Below are 12459 nucleotides of genomic sequence, written 5' to 3' on the forward strand. Positions count from 1 at the left end.
TGGACCTAGGGTTAGGGTTATGTTGAGGGCTAGGGTTAGAGAGACTGTTAGGGTTGGGATTGGACCTAGGGTTAGGGTTATGTTGAGGGCTAGGGTTAGAGAGACGTTTAGGGTTAGGATTGCACCTAGGGTTAGGGTTATGTTGAGGGCTAGGGTTAGAGAGACGGTTATTGTTGGTATTGGACCTAGGGTTAGGGTTTTGTTGACGGCTAGGGTTAGAGAGACGGTTAGGGTTTGGATTGGACCTAGGGTTAGGGTTATGTTGAGGGCTAGGGTTAGAGAGAAGGTTAGGGTTGAATTGGCCTAGGGTTAGGGTTATGTTGAGGGCTAGGGTTAGAGAGACAGTTAGGGTTGGGATTGGACCTAGGGTTAGGGTTATGTTGAGGGCTAGGGTTAGAGAGACTGTTAGGGTTGGGATTGGACCTAGGGTTAGGGTTATGTTCAGGGCCAAGGTTAGAGAGACGGTTAGGGTTGGGATTGGACCTAGAGTTAGGGTTATGTTGAGGGCTAGGTTTAGAGAGACGGTTAGGGTTGGGATTGGACCTAGGGTTAGGGTTATGTTGAGGGCAAGGGTTAGAGATACGGTTAGGGTTGGGATTGGACCTAGGGTTAGGGTTATGTTGAGGGCTAGGGTTAGAGAGACAGTTAGGGTTGGGATTGGACCTAGGGTTAGGGTTATGTTGAGGGCTAGGGTTAGAGAGACGGTTAGGGTTTGGATTGGCCTAGGGTTAGGGTTATGTTGAGGGCTAGGGTTAGCGAGACGGTTAGGGTTGGGATTGGACCTAGAGTTAGGGTTATGTTGAGGGCTAGGGTTATAGAGTCGGTTACTGTTGGGATTGGACCTAGGGTTAGTGTTATGTTGAGGGCTAGGGTTAGAGAGACGGTTAGGGTTGAAATTGGACCTAGGGTTAGGGTTATGTTGAGGGCTTGGGTTAGAGAGACGGTTAGGGTTGGGATTGGACCTAGGGTTAGGGTTATGTTGAGGGCTAAGGTTAGAGAGACGGTTTGGGTTGGGATTGGACCTAGGGTTAGGGTTATGTTGAGGGCTAGCGTTAGAGAGACTGTTAAGGTTGGGATTGGACCTAGGGTTAGGGTTATGTTGAGGGCTAGGGTTAGAGAGACGTTTAGGGTTGGGATTGCACCTAGGGTTAGGGTTATGTTGAGGGCTACGGTTAGAGAGACGGTTATTGTTGGTATTGGACCTAGGGTTAGGGTTTTGTTGAGGGCTAGGGTTAGAGAGACGGTTAGGGTTGGGATTGGACCTAGGGTGAGGCTTATGTTGAGGGCTAGGGTTAGAGAGACGGTTAGGGTTGAATTGGCCTAGGGTTAGAGTTATGTGGAGGGCTCGGGTTAGAGAGACAGTTAGGGTTGGGATTGGACCTAGGGTTAGGGTTATGTTGAGGGCAAGGGTTAGAGAGACGGTTAGGGTTGGGATTGGACCTAGGGTTAGGGTTATGTTGAGGGCTAGGGTTAGAGAGAGGGTAATTGTTGGGATTGGACCTAGGGTTAGGGTTATGTTGAGGGCTAGGGTTAGAGAGACTCTTAGGGTTGGGATTGGACCTAGGGTTAGGGTTATGTTGAGGGCTAGGGTTAGAGAGACGGTTAGGGTTCGAATGGACCTAGGGTTAGGGTTATGTTGAGGGCTAGGGTTAGAGAGACGGTTATGGTTGGGATTGGACCTAGGGTTAGGGTTATGTTGAGGGCTAGGGTTAGAGAGATGGTTAGGGTTGGGATTGGACCTAGGGTTAGGGTTACGTTGAGGGCTAGGGCTAGAGAGACGGTTAGGGTTGGGATTGGACCTAGGGTTAGGGTTATGTTGAGGGCTAGGGTTAGAGAGACGGTTAGGGTTGGGATTGGACCTAGGGTTATTGTTATGTTGAGGTCTAGGGTTAGAGAGACGGTTAGGGTTGGGATTGGACCTAGGGTTAGGGTTATGTTGAGGGCTAGGGTTTGAGAGACGGTTAGGGTTGGGATTGGACCTTGGGTTAGGGTTATGTTGAGGGCTAGGGTTAGAGAGACAGTTAGGGTTGGGATTGGACCTAGGGTTAGGGTTATGTTGAGGGATAGGGTTAGAGAGACGGTTAGGGTTGGGATTGGACCTAGGGTTAGTGTTATGTTGAGGGCTAGGGTTAGAGAGACGGTTAGGGTTTGGATTGCCCTAGGGTTAGGGTTATGTTGAGGGCTAGGGTTAGAGAGAGGGTTAGGGTTGGGATTGGACCTAGGGTTAGGGTTATGTTGAGGGCTAGGGTTAGAGAGACGGTTACTGTTGGGATTCGACCTAGGGTTAGGGTTATGTTGAGGGCTAGGGTTAGAGAGACGGTTAGGGTTGGGATTGGACCTAGGGTTAGGGTTATGTTGAGGGCTAGGGTTAGAGAGACGGTTAGGGTTGGGATTGGACCTAGGGTTAGGGTTATGTTGAGGGCTAGGGTTAGAGAGACGGTTAGGGTTTGGATTGGCCTAGGGTTAGGGTTATGTTGAGGGCTAGGGTTAGCGAGACGGTTAGGGTTGGGATTGGACCTAGGGTTAGGGTTATGTTGAGGGCTAGGGTTAGAGAGTCGGTTACTGTTGGGATTGGACCTAGGGTTAGGGTTATGTTGAGGGCTAGGGTTAGAGAGACGGTTAGGGTTGGGATTGGACCTAGGGTTAGGGTTATGTTGAGGGCTAGGGTTAGAGAGACGGTTAGGGTTGGGATTGGACCTAGGGTTAGGGTTATGTTGAGGGCTAAGGTTAGAGAGACGGTTTGGGTTGGGATTGGACCTAGATTTAGGGTTATGTTGAGGGCTAGCGTTAGAGAGACTGTTAGGGTTGGGATTGGACCTAGGGTTAGGGTTATGTTGAGGGCTAGGGTTAGAGAGACGGTTATTGTTGGGATTGGACCTAGGGTTAGGGTTATGTTGAGGGCTAGGGTTAGAGAGACGGTTATTGTTGGGATTGGACCTAGGGTTAGGGTTATTTTGAGGGCTAGGGTTAGAGAGACGGTTAGGGTTGGGATTGGACCTAGGGTTAGGGTTATGTTGAGGGCTAGGGTTAGAGAGACGGTTAGGGTTGAATTGGCCTAGGGTTAGGGTTATGTGGAGGGCTCGGGTTAGAGAGACAGTTAGGGTTGGGATTGGACCTAGGGTTAGGGTTATGTTGAGGGCTAGGGTTAGAGAGACTGTTCGGGTTGGGATTGGACCTAGGGTTAGGGTTATGTTCAGGGCTAGGGTTAGAGAGACGGTTAGGGTTGGGATTGGACCTAGGGTTAGGGTTATGTTCAGGGCTAGGGTTAGAGAGACGGTTATTGTTGGGATTGGACCTAGGGTTAGGGTTATGTTGAGGGCTAGGGTTAGAGAGACGTTTAGGGTTAGGATTGCACCTAGGGTTAGGGTTATGTTGAGGGCTAGGGTTAGAGAGACGGTTATTGTTGGTATTGGACCTAGGGTTAGGGTTTTGTTGACGGCTAGGGTTAGAGAGACGGTTAGGGTTTGGATTGGACCTAGGGTTAGGGTTATGTTGAGGGCTAGGGTTAGAGAGAAGGTTAGGGTTGAATTGGCCTAGGGTTAGGGTTATGTTGAGGGCTAGGGTTAGAGAGACAGTTAGGGTTGGGATTGGACCTAGGGTTAGGGTTATGTTGAGGGCTAGGGTTAGAGAGACTGTTAGTGTTGGGATTGGACCTAGGGTTAGGGTTATGTTCAGGGCCAAGGTTAGAGAGACGGTTAGGGTTGGGATTGGACCTAGAGTTAGGGTTATGTTGAGGGCTAGGGTTAGAGAGACGGTTAGGGTTGGGATTGGACCTAGGGTTAGGGTTATGTTGAGGGCAAGGGTTAGAGATACGGTTAGGGTTGGGATTGGACCTAGGGTTAGGGTTATGTTGAGGGCTAGGGTTAGAGAGACAGTTAGGGTTGGGATTGGACCTAGGGTTAGGGTTATGTTGAGGGCTAGGGTTAGAGAGACGGTTAGGGTTTGGATTGGCCTAGGGTTAGGGTTATGTTGAGGGCTAGGGTTAGCGAGACGGTTAGGGTTGGGATTGGACCTAGAGTTAGGGTTATGTTGAGGGCTAGGGTTATAGAGTCGGTTACTGTTGGGATTGGACCTAGGGTTAGTGTTATGTTGAGGGCTAGGGTTAGAGAGACGGTTAGGGTTGAAATTGGACCTAGGGTTAGGGTTATGTTGAGGGCTAGGGTTAGAGAGACGGTTAGGGTTGGGATTGGACCTAGGGTTAGGGTTATGTTGAGGGCTAAGGTTAGAGAGACGGTTTGGGTTGGGATTGGACCTAGGGTTAGGGTTATGTTGAGGGCTAGCGTTAGAGAGACTGTTAAGGTTGGGATTGGACCTAGGGTTAGGGTTATGTTGAGGGCTAGGGTTAGAGAGACGTTTAGGGTTGGGATTGCACCTAGGGTTAGGGTTATGTTGAGGGCTAGGGTTAGAGAGACGGTTATTGTTGGTATTGGACCTAGGGTTAGGGTTTTGTTGAGGGCTAGGGTTAGAGAGACGGTTCGGGTTGGGATTGGACCTAGGGTGAGGCTTATGTTGAGGGCTAGGGTTAGAGAGACGGTTAGGGTTGAATTGGCCTAGGGTTAGAGTTATGTGGAGGGCTCGGGTTAGAGAGACAGTTAGGGTTGGGATTGGACCTAGGGTTAGGGTTATGTTGAGGGCTAGGGTTAGAGAGACTGTTCGGGTTGGGATTGGACCTAGGGTTAGGGTTAGGTTCAGGGCTAGGGTTAGAGAGACGGTTAGGGTTGGGATTGGACCTAGGGTTAGGGTTATGTTGAGGGCTAGGGTTAGAGAGACGGTTAGGTTTGGGATTGTACCTAGGGTTAGGGTTATGTTGAGGGCTAGGGTTAGAGAGACGGTTAGGGTTGAATTGGCCTAGGGTTAGGGTTATGTTGAGGGCTAGGGTTATAGAGACGGTTAGGGTTGGGATTGGACCTAGGGTTAGGGTTATGTTGAGGGCTAGTGTTAGAGAGACGGTTAGGGTTGGGATTGGACCTAGGGTTAGGGTTATGTTGAGGGCAAGGGTTAGAGAGACGGTTAGGGTTGGGATTGTACCTAGGGTTAGGGTTATGTTGAGGGCTAGGGTTAGAGAGACGGTTAGGGTTGAATTGGCCTAGGGTTAGGGTTATGTTGAGGGCTAGGGTTAGAGACGGTTAGGGTTGGGATTGGACCTAGGGTTAGGGTTATGTTGAGCCTAGGGTTAGAGAGAAGGTTATTGTTGGGATTGGACCTAGGGTTAGGGTTATGTGGAGGGCTAGGTTTAGAGAGACGGTTAGGGTTGGAATTGGACCTAGGTTTAGGGTTATGTTGAGGGCTAGGGTTAGAGAGACGGTTAGGGTTGGGATTGGACCTAGGGTTAGGGTTATGTTGAGGGCTAGGGTTAGAGAGAGGGTAATTGTTGGGATTGGACCTAGGGTTAGGGTTATGTTGAGGGCTAGGGTTAGAGAGACTGTTAGGGTTGGGATTGGACCTAGGGTTAGGGTTATGTTGAGGGCTAGGGTTAGAGAGACGGTTAGGGTTCGGATGGACCTAGGGTTAGGGTTATGTTGAGGGCTAGGGTTAGAGAGACGGTTATGGTTGGGATTGGACCTAGGGTTAGGGTTATGTTGAGGGCTAGGGTTAGAGAGATGGTTAGGGTTGGGATTGGACCTAGGGTTAGGGTTATGTTGAGGGCTAGGGCTAGAGAGACGGTTAGGGTTGGGATTGGACCTAGGGTTAGGGTTATGTTGAGGGCTAGGGTTAGAGAGACGGTTAGGGTTGGGATTGGACCTAGGGTTATTGTTATGTTGAGGGCTGGGGTTAGAGAGACGGTTAGGGTTGGGATTGGACCTAGGGTTAGGGTTATGTTGAGGGCTAGGGTTTGAGAGACGGTTAGGGTTGGGATTGGACCTTGGGTTAGGGTTATGTTGAGGGCTAGGGTTAGAGAGACAGTTAGGGTTGGGATTGGACCTAGGGTTAGGGTTATGTTGAGGGCTAGGGTTAGAGAGACGGTTAGGGTTGGGATTGGACCTAGGGTTAGTGTTATGTTGAGGGCTAGGGTTAGAGAGACGGTTAGGGTTTGGATTGCCCTAGGGTTAGGGTTATGTTGAGGGCTAGGGTTAGAGAGAGGGTTAGGGTTGGGATTGGACCTAGGGTTAGGGTTATGTTGAGGGCTAGGGTTAGAGAGACGGTTACTGTTGGGATTCGACCTAGGGTTAGGGTTATGTTGAGGGCTAGGGTTAGAGAGACGGTTAGGGTTGGGATTGGACCTAGGGTTAGGGTTATGTTGAGGGCTAGGGTTAGAGAGACGGTTAGGGTTGGGATTGGACCTAGGGTTAGGGTTATGTTGAGGGCTAGGGTTAGAGAGACGGTTAGGGTTTGGATTGGCCTAGGGTTAGGGTTATGTTGAGGGCTAGGGTTAGCGAGACGGTTAGGGTTGGGATTGGACCTAGGGTTAGGGTTATGTTGAGGGCTAGGGTTAGAGAGTCGGTTACTGTTGGGATTGGACCTAGGGTTAGGGTTATGTTGAGGGCTAGGGTTAGAGAGACGGTTAGGGTTGGGATTGGACCTAGGGTTAGGGTTATGTTGAGGGCTAGGGTTAGAGAGACGGTTAGGGTTGGGATTGGACCTAGGGTTAGGGTTATGTTGAGGGCTAAGGTTAGAGAGACGGTTTGGGTTGGGATTGGACCTAGATTTAGGGTTATGTTGAGGGCTAGCGTTAGAGAGACTGTTAGGGTTGGGATTGGACCTAGGGTTAGGGTTATGTTGAGGGCTAGGGTTAGAGAGACGTTTAGAGTTGGGATTGCACCTAGGGTTAGGGTTATGTTGAGGGCTAGGGTTAGAGAGACGGTTATTGTTGGTATTGGACCTAGGGTTAGGGTTTTGTTGAGGGCTAGTGTTAGAGAGACGGTTAGGGTTGGGATTGGACCTAGGGTTAGGGTTATGTTGAGGGCTAGGGTTAGAGAGACGGTTAGGGTTGAATTGGCCTAGGGTTAGGGTTATGTGGAGGGCTCGGGTTAGAGAGACAGTTAGGGTTGGGATTGGACCTAGGGTTAGGGTTATGTTGAGGGCTAGGGTTAGAGAGACTGTTCGGGTTGGGATTGGACCTAGGGTTAGGGTTATGTTCAGGGCTAGGGTTAGAGAGACGGTTAGGGTTGGGATTGGACCTAGGGTTAGGGTTATGTTCAGGGCTAGGGTTAGAGAGACGGTTATTGTTGGGATTGGACCTAGGGTTAGGGTTATGTTGAGGGCTAGGGTTAGAGAGACGGTTAGGGTTGGGATTGGACCTAGGGTTAGGGTTATGTTCAGGGCTAGGGTTAGAGAGACGGTTAGGGTTGGGATTGGACCTAGGGTTACGGTTATGTTGAGGGCAAGGGTTAGAGAGACGGTTAGGGTTGGGATTGTACCTAGGGTTAGGGTTATGTTGAGGGCTAGGGTTAGAGAGACGGTTAGGGTTGAATTGGCCTAGGGTTAGGGTTATGTTGAGGGCTAGGGTTAGAGAGACGGTTAGGGTTGGGATTGGACCTAGGGTTAGGGTTATGTTGAGGGCTAGGGTTAGAGAGACGGTTAGGGTTGGGATTGGACCTGGGGTTAGGGTTATGTTGAGGGCTAGGGTTAGAGACGGTTAGGGTAGGGATTGGACCTAGGGTTAGGGTTATGTTGAGCCTAGGGTTAGAGAGACGGTTATTGTTGGGATTGGACCTAGGGTTAGGGTTATGTGGAGGGCTAGGGTTAGAGAGACGGTTAGGGTTGGGATTGGACCTAGGTTTAGGGTTATGTTGAGGGCTAGGGTTAGAGAAACGGTTAGGGTTGGGATTGGACCTAGGGTTAGGGTTATGTTGAGGGCTAGGGTTAGAGAGACGGTTATTGTTGGGATTGGACCTAGGGTTAGGGTTATGTTGAGGGCTAGGGTTAGAGAGACTGTTAGGGTTGGGATTGGACCTAGGGTTAGGGTTATGTTGAGGGCTAGGGTTAGAGAGACGGTTAGGGTTCGGATGGACCTAGGGTTAGGGTTATGTTGAGGGCTAGGGTTAGAGAGACGGTTAGGGTTGGGATTGGACCTAGGGTTATTGTTATGTTGAGGGCTAGGGTTAGAGAGACGGTTAGGGTTGGGATTGGACCTAGGGTTAGGGTTATGTTGAGGGCTAGGGTTTGAGAGACGGTTAGGGTTGGGATTGGACCTTGGGTTAGGGTTATGTTGAGGGCTAGGGTTAGAGAGACGGTTAGGGTTGGGATTGGACCTAAGGTTAGGGTTATGTTGAGGGCTAGGGTTAGAGAGACGGTTAGGGTTGGGATTGGACCTAGGGTTAGTGTTATGTTGAGGGCTAGGGTTAGAGAGACGGTTAGGGTTTGGATTGCCCTAGGGTTAGTGTTATGTTGAGGGCTAGGGTTAGAGAGAGGGTTAGGGTTGGGATTGGACCTAGGGTTAGGGTTATGTTGAGGGCTAGGGTTAGAGAGACGGTTACTGTTGGGATTCGACCTAGGGTTAGGGTTATGTTGAGGGCTAGGGTTAGAGAGACGGTTAGGGTTGGGATTGGACCTAGGGTTAGGGTTATGTTGAGGGCTAGGGTTAGAGAGACGGTTAGGGTTGGGATTGGACCTAGGGTTAGGGTTATGTTGAGGGCTAGGGTTAGAGAGACGGTTAGGGTTTGGATTGGCCTAGGGTTAGGGTTATGTTGAGGGCTAGGGTTAGCGAGACGGTTAGGGTTGGGATTGGACCTAGGGTTAGGGTTATGTTGAGGGCTAGGGTTAGAGAGTCGGTTACTGTTGGGATTGGACCTAGGGTTAGGGTTATGTTGAGGGCTAGGGTTAGAGAGACGGTTAGGGTTGGGATTGGACCTAGGGTTAGGGTTATGTTGAGGGCTAGGGTTAGAGAGACGGTTAGGGTTGGGATTGGACCTCGGGTTAGGGTTATGTTGAGGGCTAAGGTTAGAGAGACGGTTTGGGTTGGGATTGGACCTAGGGTTAGGGTTATGTTGAGGGCTAGCGTTAGAGAGACTGTTAGGGTTGGGATTGGACCTAGGGTTAGGGTTATGTTCAGGGCTAGGGTTAGAGAGACGGTTATTGTTGCTATTGGACCTAGGGTTAGGGTTTTGTTGAGGGCTAGTGTTAGAGAGACGGTTAGGGTTGGGATTGGACCTAGGGTTAGGGTTATGTTGAAGGCTAGGGTTAGAGAGACGGTTAGGGTTGAATTGGCCTAGGGTTAGGGTTATGTGGAGGGCTCGGGTTAGAGAGACAGTTAGGGTTGGGATTGGACCTAGGGTTAGGGTTATGTTGAGGGCTAGGGTTATAGAGACTGTTCGGGTTGGGATTGGACCTAGGGTTAGGGTTATGTTCAGGGCTACGGTTAGAGAGACGGTTAGGGTTGGGATTGGACCTAGGGTTAGGGTTATGTTGAGGGCTAGGGTTAGAGAGACGGTTAGGGTTGGGATTGGACCTAGGGTTAGGGTTATGTTGAGGGCTAGGGTTAGAGAGACGGTTAGGGTTGGGATTGGACCTAGGGTTAGGGTTATGTTGAGGGCTAGGGTTAGAGAGACGGTTAGGGTTGGGATTGGACCTAGGGTTAGGGTTATGTTGAGGGCTAGGGTTAGTGAGACGGTTAGGGTTGGGATTGGACCTAGGGTTAGGGTTATGTTGAGGGCTAGGGTTAGAGAGACGGTTAGGGTTGGGATTGGACCTAGGGTTAGGGTTATGTTGAGGGCTAGGGTTAGAGAGACGGTTAGGGTTGAATTGGCCTAGGGTTAGGGTTATGTTGAGGGCTAGGGTTAGAGAGACGGTTAGGGTTGAATTGGCCTAGGGTTAGGGTTATGTTGAGGGCTAGGGTTAGAGAGACGGTTAGGGTTGGGATTGGACCTAGGGTTAGGGTTATGTTGAGGGCTAGGGTTAGAGAGACGGTTAGGGTTGGGATTGGACCTGGGGTTAGGGTTATGTTGAGGGCTAGGGTTAGAGACGGTTAGGGTAGGGATTGGACCTAGGGTTAGGGTTATGTTGAGCCTAGGGTTAGAGAGACGGTTATTGTTGGGATTGGACCTAGGGTTAGGGTTATGTGGAGGGCTAGGGTTAGAGAGACGGTTAGGGTTGGGATTGGACCTAGGTTTAGGGTTATGTTGAGGGCTAGGGTTAGAGAGACGGTTAGGGTTGGGATTGGACCTAGGGTTAGGGTTATGTTGAGGGCTAGGGTTAGAGAGACGGTTAGGGTTGGGATTGGACCTAGGGTTAGGGGTATGTTGAGGGCTAGGGTTAGAGAGACTGTTAGGGTTGGGATTGGACCTAGGGTTAGGGTTATGTTGAGGGCTAGGGTTAGAGAGACGGTTAGGGTTCGGATGGACCTAGGGTTAGGGTTATGTTGAGGGCTAGGGTTAGAGAGACGGTTATGGTTGGGATTGGACCTAGGGTTAGGGTTATGTTGAGGGCTAGGGTTAGAGAGATGGTTAGGGTTGGGATTGGACCTAGGGTTAGGGTTACGTTGAGGGCTAGGGTTTGAGAGACGGTTAGGGTTGGGATTGGACCTTGGGTTAGGGTTATGTTGAGGGCTAGGGTTAGAGAGACGGTTAGGGTTGGGATTGGACCTAGGGTTAGGGTTATGTTGAGGGCTAGGGTTAGAGAGATGGTTAGGGTTGGGATTGGACCTAGGGTTAGTGTTATGTTGAGGGCTAGGGTTAGAGAGACGGTTAGGGTTTGGATTGCCCTAGGGTTAGGGTTATGTTGAGGGCTAGGGTTAGAGAGACGGTTAGGGTTGGGATTGGACCTAGGGTTAGGGTTATGTTGAGGGCTAGGGTTAGAGAGACGGTTACTGTTGGGATTCGACCTAGGGTTAGGGTTATGTTGAGGGCTAGGGTTAGAGAGACGGTTAGGGTTGGGATTGGACCTAGGGTTAGGGTTATGTTGAGGGCTAGGGTTAGAGAGACGGTTAGGGTTGGGATTGGACCTAGGGTTAGGGTTATGTTGAGGGCAAGGTTTAGAGACGGTTAGGTTTGGGATTGGACGTAGGGTTAGTGTTATGTTGAGGGCTAGGGTTAGAGAGATGGTTAGGGTTGGGATTGGACCTAGGGTTAGGGTTATGTTGAGGGCTAGGGTTAGAGAGACGGTTAGGGTTGGGATTGGACCTAGGGTTAGGGTTATGTTGAGGGCTAGGGTTAGAGAGACGGTTAGGGTTGGGATCGGACCTAGGGTTAGGGTTATGTTGAGCGCTAGTATTAGGAGGAATGTTAGGGTTTGGATTCGACCTAGGGTTACGTTTATGTTGCGGGGCAGGGTTAGAAGAATGGTTAGGGTTAGGACTAGACCTAGGGTTAGGGTTATTTGTTGGGCTAGGATTAGGAGGATGGTTCGGTTTAAGATTAGACCTAGGGTTTGGGTTATTTTTAGGGCTAGGTTTAGCAATATGTTTAGGGTTAGGATTAGACCTAGGGTTCAGTTTACTTTGAGGGCTAGGTTTAGGGGGATATTTAGGGTTAGGATCAGACCTAGGGTTAAAACACAAAAACAAAAAATAACGTGTCCAAGTTCGTCAAGGGACAGTTAGGAAGAGAATGACATCAGCATGTTTTTGCTTTCGGCAAGAACGAAGAAATAGTCAGTGGCAATGGATGTAGGGAGTATAAATAACTGTTGAAATGACGTTCCAAAGGAGAATGTATTAGAAGGAACCAGAGCGCAAAGGGGAGGAAATTGAATTCGGGAGAAGCATCTCTTTTTTTGCATCAACAACAGAAAAATATAGGTATGGGGGAAGGGTGTTGTATCTTACCTGGGTGAAGTGGGGTAAATTTCCTTCAAAAGGCATGTGAACTCTTTATTTTTTCTCTTTTTTATCCATCTTTGAGAGAGAGAGAGCACGAGGGACGCACGTTGCTCCTCCCATCCATGCATGCATTCATTTTTTGATTCTTGTTTGTGCTTTGACCCACTGAGCTGCCAGGCCAGTGCCAAGAGGCATGTGAACTTTTTAAATTGCTCTATACCACATAGCTGATGTAAGAAGCCTGCTTGTTCCTTGAACTCAAAGCTTTGGAGCTAGTGCAGATGGCTACAAAAGAAGGAGTACAACATGTGAAACTATGGAGATGGATATATGGAAAATGCAGATATGTTAGGTGAGGAAAGAGGCCTGGCAATGCTGAGTACGTTCACACATTTCCCCCTTTCTGCTGTGTCACCAAAACAACCCGAAAAAGAGGGTGCATGTATCAACACTCAAAAACTAGCGTGTGTGTAATGAAAACATAAAGCTTTGAGACAAGTTTCCTTGGCTCAGTGTTGGTCATTGTTCCAACCATTTCAAAATGCCAAGTGTTTTGAAAATTGAATCAAATGTAGCAGAGTCTCACTGTGTCTTCTTCTCAAATAGTATTATTAACCTTGTAGCGTTTTTCTATGTACCAACATACAAACTTTCTCCAGGGTAATGCAACAGTGCCTTTTTAGGTTAAAAACAAAACAAAACACCTTTGCAAATGGGACATAAGCTTTCAATAAAAAGGCAGAGAAACGTTTCCTGTAAACTAT

The sequence above is a fragment of the Miniopterus natalensis genome, chromosome 7, assembly GCF_054644295.1.
Source record: "Miniopterus natalensis isolate mMinNat1 chromosome 7, mMinNat1.hap1, whole genome shotgun sequence".
NCBI classification, from domain to species: Eukaryota; Metazoa; Chordata; class Mammalia; order Chiroptera; family Miniopteridae; genus Miniopterus; species Miniopterus natalensis.